Here is a 12505-nt window from a genome sequence, read left to right as displayed (position 1 = left end):
CCTATTCCATCCTGTAATGTCTTCAGAGTGTCTGCTTTGACTTCGAGGTCTTTGATCCATTTGGAATTGATTACGGTGGAGGGTGATAGAAAAGGATCTAGCTTTAGTTTTCTACAAGTAGTTAACCAATTTTGCCAGCACCATTTACTGAAGAGGCTGTCTTTCTTCCATTCTATTGTTTTAGCTCCCTTATCGAAGATTTGATAGCTATAGGTCACTGGGTTCATTTCTGATTTTTCAATTCTATTCCATTAGTCCTGAAGTCTGTTCTTATGCCAATACCAAGCTGTTTTGATTACTATGGCTTTATAGTAGTTTGAAATTTGGTATTGATATTCCTCCAGCAGTGTTCTTTCCGTTGAGGAGCGTTTTTGCTATTCGGGGTCTTTTATTGTTTCACATGAATTTTTAGATTGCCTCTTCTATTTCCTTGAAGAATGAGTTTGGAATTTTGATAGGTATCGCGTTGAATTTATAGATAGCCTTGGGAAGTATTGCCATTTTCACGATGTTAATCTTCCCAATCCAGGAGCATGGGAGGTTTTGCTATTTTTGAAGTTCTGTTTTGATTTCCTTTTTCAAGATTTTAAAGTTTTCATCATAGAGGTCCTTCACCTCTTTGGTTAAGTTAATTCCTAGGTATTTTATTTTTTGTGGGGCTATTACAAATGGAGTTACTTTCCTAATTTCAGCCACAGTTTTCTCATTGTTGGCATACATAAAAGCCATTGATTTTGGGGGGATAATTTTATACCCTTCTACCTTCTGAAAGTTTTGAATCAGCTTGAGTAATTTGGGAGTGGAGTCTATGGGATTCTTTAAATACAAGATCATGTCATCTGCAAAGAGGGAGAGTTTTATTTCTTCTTTCACTATTTGGATCCATTTTATGTTTGTATCTTGTTTCATTGCTGTAGCTAGGCATTCCAATACTAGATCGAAGAGAAGTGGAGAGAGTGGACATCCTTGTCTTGTTCCTGAGTTAAGAGGAAATGGCTTTAGTTTTTCACCATTAAATATAATGCTGGCTGTAAGTTTGTCATATTCAGCCTTTATTGTATTGAGGAATGTTCCATGGATTCATAATTTTTCCAGAACGTTCATCATAAAGTGGTGATGGATCTTGTCGAATGCTTTTTCTACATCTATTGAGATAACCATGTGGTTCTTATTCTTGCTCCTGTTGATGTGATGAATAATATTAATTGATTTGCGTATATTGAACCAGCTTTGCATCCCTGAAATGAATCCTGTTTGATCGCGCTGTATCATTTTTGGATGAATTGTTGAGGTCGATTGTCCAAAATTTTGTTGAAAAATTTTGCATCAATGTTCATCAAAGAAATGGGTCTATAGTTCTCTTTCTTTGATGAGTCCCTGCCTGGTTTTGGGATGAGGGTTATGATGGCTTCATAGAATGTGTTCAGTAGTGAACTTTCCTATTTCAATTTCATTGAAGAGTTGGAAGAGTATTGGTGTGAGGTGTGTTTGAAGGCCTTGTAAAATTCCACTGTAAAACCATCTGGTCCTGGACTTTTCTTAGCAGGAAGTCTCTTATTGCTGTTTCTATTTCCATGCTTGATATGGACCTGTTAAGATGGTTTAACTCATCTTGGTTTAGTTTTGGCATGTCAGTATTTGCTAGGAAAATGTCCATTTCCGTTATTCTCAAACTTATTAGCATAAAGTTTTGAGAAGTATTCCCTTATAATGTTTTGAATCTTGGTTGTTTCTGTGGTGATGTTTCCATTCTCATCTCTGAGTTTATTTATTTGAGTGTGTTCTCTTCTTTTTCTGATAAGATTTGCTAAGGGTCTGTCAATTTTGCTAATTCTTTCGAAGAACCAACTCTTTGTTTTGTTGATTCTTTCTATACTTTTTGGATTCTAATTAATTTAATTCTGATATAATTTTAATTATTTCTTTCCGTGTACTGGATTGGGATTTATCTTGCTGCTCTTTTTCAAGGAGGTTTAGATGTGTCATTAAATTATTGGTTTCAGATCTCTCAAATTTGTTTATGTAGGAGGTCAGAGCTATACACTTGCCTCTGAGTACTGCCTTTGGTGTATCCCAGAGGAGCTATTAATTTGTGTTTTCATTTTTGTTGAATAGCATAAACATTTGAATTTCCTTTCTAATGTCTTCCATGTTGCACTCGTGATTCAGCAGTGTGTTGTTCAGCCTCATGTGTTACCAGAATTTCTTTGGTGGCTTTTGGTGTTGAGTTCTAATTTTATTCCCTTGTGGTCAGAGAAAATGCATGGTATAACTTCAATGTTTCTGAGTTTGCTTTGTGGCCTAAAATGTGGTCTATTTTAGAAAATGTTCCATGGGCTGCTGAGAAAAACGTGTATTCTGATGGTGCTGGGTGAAATGTGCGGTAGATGTCTATTAAATCTAATTGACCTATGCAACTGTTTAGATCTGCGGTTTCTCTGTTGAGTGTTTGCCGAATTGATCTAACTAGTGGGGAGAGTGGTGTGTTAAAATCCCCAACCATTAATGTCTTTGGATCTATGTGGGTTTTGTGGGAGAATAGTGTTTCTTTGATACATTTGGGTGCTCCATTGTTTGGTAAATAGATATTTAGAATTGTAATATCCTCCTGAAAAAGGGATCCCTAAATTAGTATGTAGCGACCTTCTTTATCTTTTCTCATGAATTTTAATTTGAAGTCTATTTTATCTGATATTAGGATTGCAACTCCCGCCTATTTATGGGGTCTGTTTTCACGGTAGATTTTGTTCCAGTCTTTAACATTGAAAATGTGTTCATTTTTACGGGCAAGATGTGACTCCTGAAGGCAGCAGATAGAAGGATCTTGTTTTTTAATCCAACTAGACAGTCTATGTCGCTTACTTGGAGAGTGAAGTCCGTTAACATAAGTAGATAGAACTGAGGGGTATTTGGTATTTCCTGCCATGTTATCCACCTTCTTGGGGGCTGCGAAAACTAGGTTCTTCCTATGGTTCTTGGATTCTCAGTTTGGGTGCAGTTTCTTGGCCTTTATTGTGGTCTTGTTGGTTTTCTATATGTAGGAAATCTTTAAGAATCTTTTGTAGGGCTGGTGTGGTGGAGATGTATTGTTTCAATTTTTCTTTGTTATGGAAGGTTTTTATTTGGCCTTCAGTTATGAAGGAGAGTTTAGCTGGGTACAGTATTCTTGGTTGATAGTTGTTTGTTTTTAGGGCATGGCATACATCATTCCAGGCTCTTCTTGCTGTGATTGTCTCTGCTGAGAAATCTGAGGTTATTCTAATTGATTGCCCTTTATAGGTGATTAATCTTTTCTCCTTGACAGCTTTAAGGATCTTTTCATTGGTCTGAGTTGATTCTGTTTGGATTGTACTGTGATAGTGGGATGTTCTATATTCTTCTTGTCTATTTGGGGTTCTAAAAGTTTCTTGTATCTGAATAGGCCTATCTTTTTGCATGTTTGGGAAGTTCTCTGCTAGCATCCTGTTAAACAAATTTCCTAGACCATTAACTTCTGTTTCTAGGTGCTCCTCTACGCCCATTATCCAAAGATTAGGCCTTCTGATGGTGTCTTCCACGTGTTGGACAGATCTATCATATTTCTTGGACTTGTCTTGGATGGTAGTATGTTCTTTCTCTATAATATCTAGGCTGTCTTCAAACGCTGAGATTCGATCTTCTTCATGGTCTAACCTGCTGTCCAGACTTTCTACTTTGTTTTTTATCTCTTTTCCGTCTAATTGGTCGCTTTGATGGCTTCAAATTCTTTGTTGAAGGTTTGTTTTAGATCTTGTATGAACTTCTTTACTTCCTTAATTTGATGTTCAGTGTTTATTCTCAAATCACTTAGTTGATTAGTTATGGTTTCCTTGGACTCCCATTCCTTCTGTTTGGTTCCATTCAGCATTGCCTTTTTGGTCTTCCTGACTTCCTTCAGCTCTTTGTTAATGTATTCCATGAATTCCTTTAGTGATCTTTGTGTATTCTCATCCTGCTCTCTCAATTCCTGTATTACTCTTTGCTAGCTTCCTCCCTTTCGTGGGATTCCTGTAGTTCTCTTTGAGTATTCTCAGCCTGCTCATGCCATTCCTGCCTTTCTCTTTGTGTATTCTCATGCTGCTCACGCAAATCCTGTATCAATTTTTGAGTAGCTTCCTCGCGCTTATGATATTCCTGTATAAACTTTTGGATTGCCTCCTCTCTCTCCCTATCACGCTCATACAGAGACCTTTTTATGTTTTCAATCTTTTCATTTATCATGTTTGCCAACAGTGTTTGTAGAGCTATTTGGGAACTCTCCTCTGGATTATTCATTATCTGTTCCTTCCCCTGGTTATCAAGAGTGTGAATTGAGATACCCGGATTTGCCATTTTTCTTGTGTTTTTCCGGCTTACTCTGCCCGTTTGAGATGAAAAGAGCTCCAGTGTTGTGCTAGTACACTATCTTAAGGCAAGCATCAACCAAAGTCTGAATTTGCACACACAATAGTCTACAGATACAATCTAGTTCAACAGATACATCTATTCCACATCAAACAACTATATGTTAATGGGCTACAAACCGCGAATAAGAATTTTCACAACCAGAAATTATTAGGGTTAGGGAGAGATGTTGTTAAAAAAAGTAATAGATTGATGTGGGAAGGCACAGGGAGAGTTAACTAAGTCCAAATCTCAAAGCAGGAAATAGGTTGTGTAGGATGAAAGTAGAGAGAGAGATAAAAAAGAAGAAATGGAAAGGGAAAAGAAAGAGAATAGAAAAAATATAAAAGTAAAAATTAATAATATTATGCAGAACAAAACCAATCTATTTAGAGAAGAATGTGAATATATTGAGAGAAGGGGAGGGATATAAAGGAGATGTGAAAAACGTAAAAATAAAAATGCTTAAGGGGCTGGGATGGTGGCTCAGTGATAGAGTGCTTGCCTTGCATGCATGAGGCTCTGGGTTCGATTCCTCAGCACCACATATACAAAAAAAGCCGGAAATGGTGCTGTGTCTCAAGTGGTAGAGCACTTGCTTTGAGCTGAAGAGTTAAGGGACAGCGCACAAGCCCAGAGTTCAGGCCCACAACCGACCAAAAAAATAAAAATAAAAATAAAAATGCTTAAAATATTATATAGGTATAAAAAGGTAGTACTGCTATTAAGGAATTTAAGCCTCAGAGGTTTTGAATTGAGTAATAAATTTGTGGATTAAGTGTGTACACAATGGGGGATGTTGTCTAATAGTCAACTAAGAGTTTATCTGAGGATGTGCAGGACAACAATTAAGTCACATAAAGAAGAACGAAAGAGAGGAAATGGTGAAAAGGACAAGAAAGGAAGAAAAAAAGATCAGAAGTCCAGTAGAGCTAAACAAAAAACAAAAAGATAATTAAAAAAGAAAATGAGAAAGAAAACAAAAAAAAGAAAGAAAAACGCACACTCAGGTATCCCTAAAATAAAAATTATAAGAGGAATAAAAGTTACTGGAAAACAATTTTTTTTAAAAAAACGCAAAAATTAAAGATTAAAAAAAGTTTTAGAAAAGAAAAAAAAATTTATATAAGGTACCAAAAAAAGAAGAAGAAGTAGAAGAAGAAGAAGGAGAAGAAGAAGGAGAAGAAGAAGAAGAAGAAGAAGAAGAAGAAGAAGAAGAAGAAGAAGAAGAAGAAGAAGAAGAAGAAGAAGAAGAAGAAGAAGAAGAGGAAGAGGAAGAGGAAGAAGAAGAGGAAGAGGAAGAGGAAGAGGAAGAGGAAGAGGAAGAGGAAGAGGAAGAGGAAGAAGAAGAGGAAGAAGAAGAAGAAGAAGAAGAAGAAGAGGAAGAAGAAGAGGAAGAAGAAGAGGAAGAAGAAGAGGAAGAAGAAGAGGAAGAAGAGGAGGAAGAAGAGGAGGAAGAAGAGGAGGAAGAAGAGGAGGAAGAAGAGGAGGAAGAAGAGGAGGAAGAAGAGGAGGAAGAAGAGGAGGAAGAAGAGGAAGAAGAAGAGGAGGAAGAAGAGGAGGAAGAAGAGGAGGAAGAAGAGGAGGAAGAAGAGGAGGAAGAAGAAGAGGAAGAAGAAGAGGAAGAAGAAGAGGAAGAAGAAGAGGAAGAAGAAGAGGAAGAAGAAGAGGAAGAAGAAGAGGAAGAAGAAGAAGAAGAAGAAGAAGAAGAAGAAGAAGAAGAAGAAGAAGAAGAAGAAGAAGAAGAAGAAGAAGAAGAAGAAGAAGAAGAAGAAGAAGAAGAAGAAGAAGAAGAGGAAGAGGAAGAGGAAGAGGAAGAGGAAGAAGAGGAAGAAGAAGAAGAAGAAGAAGAAGAAGAAGAAGAAGAAGAAGAAGAAGAAGAAGAAGAAGAAGAAGAAGAAGAAGAAGAAGAAGAAGAAGAAGAAGAAGAAGAGGAGGAGGAGGAGGAGGAGGAAGAAAGTTCTTTGATTTTGGGGGGAGGGGTGGGAAAAATCCAGTATCTCCCTTGTGTATGTAACCAGCCTCTTGTTGGAGTCTCTGGTCTGCTTGTGGTCCTGTGTCTTGGTTGGTTTCTTAAGTCAGTTTTTTCGAACAGGCAGAAACATGCTCTGCTTTACCCAGGATTTCGCGATCCTCCTCCAAGGCTAGTTCAATGGGAGGCAGATCTACTTTGAGAATCACAAAAGAGGGAGTTGCAGTGATGAAGCTAGGTTCTGGGTAGAGTTGAGGCCTTTCAACAAACAGTAGCTTTTCCCGCTGGCTAGTTTGTGAGAAATTCACAGCACCCACTCTGGAGCCATTCTCAGGGTTTCTGTTTACTGAATTACAATTGATTGTCGAGGCTGCTGAAGGGAGGGGCAGCTTCTGGCTCTGATTACCCAGTGAAGAAAGCCACTGCTAGGGCTGGCGCCTGAGCTGGGTGACTTTTCCCTGGGTGGAGCTAAGTCTGGCAGGTCATGCCGCCGTTAAGTTCTTTTGACCTGCTAAATGACTTGTTTTATTCCAAGGCTTGAGTTGGGGCTAGCAGCTCCAATGAGCTTTGTCGGTATCCAAGATGGAGATCTCCGGTACTGGGGGGGTGGGAGGGGTGGCCTTCCTTCCTCTGCTCCCTGGGAAGGAGTGAGGATGTCAGGCTTCTACTCCCGCCGAGTCTTGGTTCCTGGGTCATCTCTGGTTCTCTGAACTGCAGGATGAAGATGTCCGTTCCTTGTCGGTTCTTGCTGGTGTTGAGTAGAATCCACTTGCCCGCTGCATCTGGCTCCTTCATCCCAGACTGTCTGTGGTTCAGGTATGGCCCCTGCAGTCTCCGCCGCCACCGCTGCCGCCGCCACCGCTGCCGCCGCCGCCGCCGCCACAGCTGCTAGCAAGAGCTCAGATCTGTCTCCTAGCCTGGATTTTCTCTCTCTGGCCTGACTCTCTTTTCTGTGATGGCACACTTGGTGTGATTCTCTGGCTTAGGACTGTTCACTGGAACTCTAAAACTGCTTTCTATGCGAGAGCTTGTTTAGACTCCAGCTTCTGCTCCTCCATCTTCCCGGAATTCCATCTCCATGAGACTCTTATCTCCAATAAACCACAAGATAAACCAGAACTGGCACTGTGATTCAAGTACAGTGTTAGCCTTGAGCTGAAGAGCTAACTGACAGCGCCCAGGCCCAGAGTACAAGCCCCATAACCAAAAATGTGTATACTCACACACACACACACACACATATGTAGGGATTGTGTTATTCTTTTACCCATTCATCATTGGTGGACCTACAGCTTTCTTAATGATTGCAATAAATCTGGACAAGATCACATAGTAGATCTACTATTGCCAACTTAGATATTTTAAAATGTGCATTTCCATGCAATTTAGTACATTAATGATGTTGTCCAGTGATCTACTTTGAAACTTTTTCCATCTTCTCTAATTGAAACATTGGAGAAATGCACCTTCTACAGATCTGCTTTGCTAATTACATCACCATCAATTATTTAATGCATATGGCATTCCATTAAGGTAACTGTCTTTTGAACTAGTGCAGCTGCAAGCACTTAATCATTCATATGTTTACTCATATTTTTTTTATTTTCAAGATGATGTACAGAGGGGTTACATTTACCTAAGTAAAGTAGAATGTGCATTTCTTCTCAAACATGTTACCACTTCCCTCATTTTTCTCATTATTTCCCTCCCCTCTTACACCTTCCCCCCAAGTTGTACAATCATTTCCGACATATTATTCTGTGTATATTGCTGCTCTGTCATCTTTTCCCACCTTTCTGTTGTTCCCCTTCCTTTTCCTTATTCAGATAAATGTATATAAAATACCAGAGTACCAAAATCAAATACAGTGACAACAGGGGATATATCATAGTGGGAAGAAAATACAAAAAATTTACTTGTTTTTATTTTTTATTTTTGGCAGGGGGGCGGGTGGTCATGAGGCCTGAACTCTGGACTGGGGCCTGTCCCTCAGCTCTTCAGCTCAAGGCTAATGTTCTACTACTTGAATCATAGCATCACATCTGGCTTTTTCTGTTTAGATGTTGCTGAAGAATTGAACCAGGGCCACATGATTGCAATAAATAGAGGCAAGTACTCTACTACTGAGCCACCTTCCCATCCTGTTGTTGCACTTTTAATGTACTATGTGATTTTTTCGTTTTTTTGGTACATTCTCTTTTTTTAAATGAGTTTCAAATAATTGTGGAAAATTCTTTCACATACAAATAGATCCTGTGGAGATTTTAGCTAGAAAAATTTTCTATGTGTTTCATTATTTTTTATTTTTGTCGGTCATAGGGCAAAAAAAAAGAAACTTTGCCACTTTAGCAGGGAGGGGGGAAGGGAGGAGGAAATGGGAAGGTATGGGAAGGGGAAACAAAGGAGGAGCAACAATGCTTGATAAGAAATGTACTCATTTCCTTGCCCATGTAATTGTAATCCCTCTGTGTGGTATTTTCACAATAAAAAACAATAATAAAAAATTGCTATGTGTTCTGGTATATAGGTATAATACTGTCTTCTTTGGAGGCCAAAGTAGGAAGATTTCTTGTTCAAGTCCAGCCCTAGTAGATTAGCAAAACTATATAACCCCCAAGTATAAACAAAAGGGGTTGTGGACATAACTCAAATACTATAGCACCTACGTACCATGCACAGGCTTTGGTTCAATCTTCAGGGGAAACAAAAGTGAAAAGGAAGAGAAAAAATCCTGAATTATCAAAGTTGATACTGTGCAGATATTTCTAGATAACCATTTAGCCATCAAATCTATACAGGAATTTTTAGAAAGAGATAAGAATTTCAACAAATTGCAATTGCAGCAAACATGGCTTATTTATCTTATTTATATTATGGTGGGAATAATAGGCAATTAGAATGAATATGAGAGCTTCAGAAGAAATTGGCAATTTATCGAGGAAGAATGTAAAGCATTGCTTTGAGACACTAAAAATGGAAGCAGCAGGTCAGATTTCAGACATATTTGCAGCTGAACTGGGATGTAGACCAGCCGTGCCCTTACTACAGTCCCCTGAAAAAATTTTTGCCAACCTCTGCTATCCTTCTGGGCTGTAAAGCCATTCTCCTAACCTGCTCAGAGACAGGGGCTTCACCCTCAACCAACGTCTTACAAAACAGTTCACCTTTTGCCAGCCCCAATCAAAAGTCCTGACAAATAAGCAATGGAATTCCCATCTCTCCTTCGTGTTTTTGAGCTAAAATTCTGCAGCCATATTTTAAGAATGTATTTTCAAGATTGTTTGAATTCATGTTTCCTGGATGGGAAACTGGAATAGCCCCAAATGCATCTATTTTTATTTGTTTCCCACTCTGCTGATGTTGTACTCACTTGACACCATGGAAATCATTGTGGGTAACCCTTGAAGTTGAGCTAATTTTTCAAGGCCCCTGGGCAGTGGGATAGATCACCCTCTCAGATTAGCTATTACAACCAGTGATTAAAGTGTAACCTGGTCTTTCAGAAATAACAGAAATTCTGCCACGTTTTTCAGTTCTGTTAAATGTGGTGGACAGAGCTAACCCTGAATGCTGGCTGCATGTTGGGTTGCCATAGAAGCAAGCGGCATCCTTGGCCACTTGTTCCAGTGCCCACTTCCCTATACTCCAGTTCTATCTAGAGAATAAAATACTCGAAGTCATCTATCTTCCACACTGATGTGTCTCTGCTTACCAGGAATCAATGCCTGGGGTGCTGGTAGGGCAGCAGAGGACAGCCTCCTTCTGCCTTCCTTATTTCACGCAAGTTTCTTTGTATATACTATCTCTCTTGTAACGCAAGGCTCTGGTGGAGCAGTGTTGCTAATGGGGCAAGATAGAAATCCTAGGAGGTGGAGTTCTCTTTTAATTTTAAATTACTTAATTCTCAGTTGTCTCACTTTCTGAGGTATAACATATAAGCAAGGGGACAAAGAAATATGCTTTTAGCAAATATCAGAAGAGTTCACTGTGTCTATTAGAATTGTTGTTTTTGTTGATCATAGAGTTTGAACTTAGGGTCCCGGCACTGTCCCTGGGCTTGTTTGCTCAAGACTAGAGCCCTACCACATTGAGCCAAATTTCCACTTCCAGTTTTCTGGTGGTTAATTGGAGATAAGAGTCTCACAGACTTCCCTGCCTGGGCTGGATTTGAACCACAATTCTCAGATTTCAGCCTCCTGAGTAACAAGTATTACAGTCGTGGGCCACCAGCACCTGGCAGAAATTTTTTTCTTTTTTCTTTTTTTAAATACTGTGAGATTTGCAGAGAAAGCAAGAAATTAGAATCTATTGTTGGGAGAGCAAATTAATTAAATGTTTTGTGGACAGCTTGACAAAGTACATTAAGTAATGAAATATGCCTCATCTTTGACCCAGCTAAATACATCTGAATATTCCTCAAAATAAGTCACAGAGAGAGGAAGATATTCTGGGCAAGCATGCCTCAGCACCATATGTCCGTCCTAGGCAAGGTCTGGAAAAATAACCTAGGTGATAAAATTATTACTGCATGTATTCAACTAACTGGAAAGCAATTCTTAAAATACTACATGCCTATTGAAAGGAAAAGGTATTCTTGACACAGGAAGCAAAACAAAAACAAAGTGTTAAAAATAATAGAGTTATCTTGGGGTTCATTTCGCCTAGCATCATCTTTTCTGACCATCTCTGCTTGTCTCATATGTCTATAGTTCTAGCTATTCTGGAACCTAAAGCCAGAAGCTCACTTGAACTCTAGTTCAAGGCTCACCTAAGCAACATATTGAGATACTGTCTAACACAAATAGCTGTCTTCATCCAACCAGACCATGCCCAAGAAATTATGTAGTTCCAAATGTTTGTATAAAGTACACTTAGGAAGAAGAGGTTCAGGTGTACCTTCACATACAAGGGTGACAGATAGGTAATGACAAATATTTAAGGCTTGAAGACAGAATTTTTATTGTGTTCACTATAAATGATGTATTTGAACAGATCAGACAGACAGATAGAATTGTGTCCATTCATTGAGCCTAAATCAGAATAAAACATACTTAATCGAATCCATTACATGTTACCACAAATTATAAGGCAGCTATCCAACCTGGGTCCTTGCATCCAGCATAAGGAGAATTCAGGTAAGAAGAAAACATATGTAAAGATGATCGAAGGGTTTGGTAGAAGAGAAAAATAACAAAGAGCACATATTATAGACACACCACAGAGAAAAGGGCAATTCGGCCCAGGTCAGCCATCTTGGCCATCTTCCTCATTACAGAGATTGGTCTTGGGTTAAATAGGGAGAATTGTAGACCTTGAAGATGGCTTTCCGATTGGTGGCTATCCTTTCTGTTTCTTGTAATGTTATGACTTCAAAGATTTATTGCCCCATCCTTATGTACTCAACATTTTGAGCATACTCTTTATTCTTCTGTAGCCCTCTTCGCCCATATCCATGTCAGCTAGCTTTGGTTTAGCAGCTGATCATGCCATCTGCCAGTTCTATAGACCACATGTTCTGATTGACTACTTTGCACTAACTCACACTAGAATTACTCTGATTTAAAAAATATGCCATGTTATACATGCATCTGAACAACATGTGGTAGCACATAGAACATTATGTATCAGGTAAAAATAGGGAATAAACATTTTCAGAACAAATACTGTAGTATATTCCCTAAAGTATTAAGTACTACAATTGTTTTATTGAAATGTATAATCATACGTAACTGGTATTTTTGTCAATAAACCTGCTTTTATTTAGGAGGTAGTATGTACAGAAATAGCTCTTAGACAGAATATTAAGTTATCGTAAAAACAACTCCACTTCCATTTCTATTCAAGATGGGTAATTTAGGTATCAATTCCCTCACTTTCTAGAGCAATGAGTTCTCTTCTTCATAGGCAGAACACAGATTCTGATAGCCTTCTTGCTTTAGAGCTGGCCCTGACATCACCCTGACACACTGGCATGGCTTTTTCTTCCCACCAGGTTTCTATCTGATAGGGAAGCTTTATGGTTGCACACTGAAGACTGACCACCCCAATCTCCAGTCCATGTCTCCCAACTTGAGATAGGATATTTCTTACAGTACCTGAAGTCCATTAGTCCATTAGTCCATTATCTATCTA

Source organism: Dipodomys merriami, unplaced genomic scaffold (assembly GCF_024711535.1).
Source record: "Dipodomys merriami isolate MVZ:Mamm:240054 unplaced genomic scaffold, mDipMer1.0.p SCAF_23, whole genome shotgun sequence".
NCBI classification, from domain to species: domain Eukaryota; kingdom Metazoa; phylum Chordata; class Mammalia; order Rodentia; family Heteromyidae; genus Dipodomys; species Dipodomys merriami.
Note: the sequence above shows the minus strand (reverse complement) of the source record.